General features: G+C 37.6%; 1 pseudogene; it reads right to left on the bottom strand.

Moving 5' to 3' along the window:
* Positions 1-1,209: 1,209 nt before the first annotated feature.
* LOC132189601 (putative UPF0481 protein At3g02645 pseudogene) lies at positions 1,210-2,901 on the bottom strand (annotated as a pseudogene).
* Positions 2,902-3,394: the final 493 nt, after the last annotated feature.

Genomic DNA, 3,394 nt, shown 5'->3' with positions numbered 1-3,394 from the left:
AAAGCCAAAAGAGATAAAAGGAAAAATTGGGAAGGTAGGGAAAAAAAAAACTCTATCCCTCCTCCCTCAGAACAACCGTACGAGGCAGAAAAAAGCCTCACAAGGAGGTAGTCAGGCTTCTACTAGGAAAAGAGGAAAACTTCTCTCGGTTTTGAGCAAATAAGGAGGGTCAAACTTAATTTTAATCGGTACAAAAATTATTTTTAGACCCATATATATATATATATATATATATATATATATATATATATATATATATATATATATTATTACGGGCCCCCTTTTGAGCAGAGTAGTACTAGTGGAGGTCATAGAATACTAATTAGCATGATCACTCATTATGCCAAAGAAAAAACAACTAGAACGACAAAAACAAAAATAATGTTATAGTCTCATTCAAATTTAGAGTTATTTGAAATTGCGTTTGAGAAAAATAGTTTTTAAGTTAAAAAGCGTTTTTTAACAAAAGCTACAATTTAATTTAAGCTTTTCTGAAAGTGCGTTTTGGCTAGTTTTAAGCTTTTTAGACCCTTAAAAGCGCTTTTAATTTTTTTTACCAAACACGTACTTTTTTTTTTTTTTTTTTTTTTTTTTCAAACGAACTTTTTGAGTGTTAAACGCACTTTTAAGCCCTTCAAACACACAGCGAAACAAGCCCTTAACATCTCTATCCTCAATCGTTCAAATGTAATGCCAAAAGAAAATTGTCTGGTTTTTTTTTTTTTTTTTTTTTAATGGCTTTAATTTATCCTTATTTAAATTTGAAATGAAAATTGCTGATATGTGACGATTTTAGTTCTCTAAATGGGAAATGTTATGTACTTTTTTAGTGTTCTCCTTATATCCTTCTCGTCCTAGGAGAATTTAAACCCTTTTTTTTTCTGTATCCTTTTGTAAATCTTGACATGAGCGTACATATTTATGAAGTTCAATAAATATATTCATTATGATACACATATTTAATTATCATAAATTTTATATATAAAGAGAAAAAGAAATTATTTTGTCATTACATTTTAATTCCGCTTCTCCCTCGTGCCAAAGAAAAAAAACAAAAAATAACATCTAGCCTACCACAAAACAAAAAACAACATCTGGCCCGATAAGAAGAATGGGGAAAAAATTAATTTGAGACAAATTAAGAAAACTTTTACTTTTCATGAGCATGCAGTAAATTAGACACTAAGCAAGAACAGATCGTGAAAACATTCACAGAGACTTGAAAATTTTGGAGCAATTGTACATGGAGCAAGCAGCCTGAAGAGTAGACATCAATATCAGAATGTTTGCTGCTAAAAACGTAAGACATGGCCAAGAAGCAAAGACATACTTCTTCATCGTCACGTTCATCCTGACCTTCCAACTCTCTGAGTAATAAGTATTTGCACCTTCAATGGTCTTGTCGAGAACTGGAACTTTCGTTGCCCGCACAGACTTCGTCATGCCATTCCAAAGCGTTGCCACTTCTCCATCGCTTTTGAGGCGGTTCAAGATGATCCCTGCCTCTCGAAGAATCCTCACATCCTCCTCATCGTCAATTATTCCGTTCATCAATTCCGTGTAACGTGTAAAAACCATCATCTCCGGTGCAACACATGCCTTATAGGCCACGAGGTTCCTCAGCACAACTTCCGAGTTATCATCCAAATGAATAATCGGAAGGTAAAATTTATCACAAGACTCGTCGAAATTTATGGATTCCAAGCCACCCTTTGTTGGACAAAAATTGACACCAATTTTATGAAGCTGTGTCACGCTTGGGATTGCAATCTCTTCGACCAAAGGACTTAACTCGACTTCCATCTCATGAGATGCACTAATTTCCACCTCTTCGGCCACGCTGCCTGCCAATGATATGAAATTGTTTATATCACCTTTGTTTCTAAGATGAAAAACACACGAGAGGATTGTAAATGGTAGTGTAACCAGACACTTGATTGCTTTTGACTTGCAAATTTTGCTGAGAATGCCGAGCAGGGCCAAGTTAACATAAATTAGTGTTGTCAAGAATGATTTCAAGGCTTTTCTAAACTAGCCAATCTCTTCACTCTCTTTAGGCTTCTCCTGCTCACTGCAATCAGGTACAAGTTGAAACTTTGGCGCAACCATGTAGTAGAGAAGTTGTAGCAAATGAGCTCTCCCGAAGCATTCTTCTCTGAAACGTTGGTAATTAATGTACTTGGTGGGCAATAGATCTTTGCAAAAACCCATCAGCATGGTGGCAAATACTTCGTCATGATCTTCACCCGGATAAAAACTGTGGACTTCTCTGAGTAAAAAGAGAGGGATTTGGTTTTCCAGCTTAATAACATCTCTGAGGATGGCGTGGTGTGCGGTTTTCCTCCTTGTATAGTCGATCAAATGTGCCATCTTAGAAGAGATTCGCATAAGCGAGCCTTCTTCCATTTCGGGAGAGTAGGTTTGGAGATACTCCAACAAGAAGGAAGCATCGATGGCGAATATCAACGCAAGTGTTTCCTGGTCGAACTCCAAGAACCTGTGGTAGCAAGTGCGGACAGTGCTATCACTTTGGGCAATATGGTTGACCAGGTGGCAGAATTTGATTTGTTGCAAATTCTTTTGCACTCTTTTAGCTGAAGTGAGTTTGTGGTGCTCCATTTCGCAGAGTTCAGGCCGCTGGTGATGGTATGGGCCAAGGGCCATAAGCTGTGGAGTGTATGCATCTGGTTTGAGAGATATTAGGGTTTTGGGTACACTGAAGATGCTCACGGGAAGGCCTTCAGCGTTAATGTCTTGTAGGTCTTCTTCTAGGGCTCGACTAATCTGAATGACCCATTCTTGGTCATAACTAGGCTTTGGTGGTTCCATGGCTTTTAACTCGGAAGACATGCTCCCACAGTTTAGGGAGTGAGAGAGAAATGTGTTTGGAAGGGAGAGAAATATTTGTCTTTCTTTTGGTAGTAGTACTAAGTCTATGTATCAGGGATTCAGGATGAGGCAGTCTTTTATAATGGGTTGGAGTCAGATAAGAAGAGGGAACTTCGCGGTGAGTTCGAGGAAATTACTTACTCGTAGCCCTCTCGAGCATTAGAATCAACACGTGCATATCCCACGGTTGTGGCTGGGAGATCGAAGGTCAAACATAAATGAATATGTAAAGTCTCTTTCTGAATGAATACAAGGAAAGGGCTTGGATCTTTCCCATTCCCAGATGGCTTGGACTTTAAAGAATACCAACAATTTGAAGGTATATAAGAGAGTTTGTGATTCTATGATTATACACATGCCTGCATGCAACGTTTTTGTTTTTCCCTTTCCTTTAATATTTGGACTTTTTGGCAAGCAACTATAGTTTAACTTAGGGCCTATTCGGGTGTGTGTTTGATGAGATTAAAAATGCATTTAACACTTAAAAAATTCGTTTGAAAAAAAA

Source organism: Corylus avellana, chromosome 9 (genome assembly GCF_965113065.1).
Source record: "Corylus avellana chromosome 9, dhCorAvel1.hap1.2, whole genome shotgun sequence".
NCBI classification, from domain to species: domain Eukaryota; kingdom Viridiplantae; phylum Streptophyta; class Magnoliopsida; order Fagales; family Betulaceae; genus Corylus; species Corylus avellana.
Note: the sequence above shows the minus strand (reverse complement) of the source record. Positions and strands in the feature narration are given on the sequence as shown.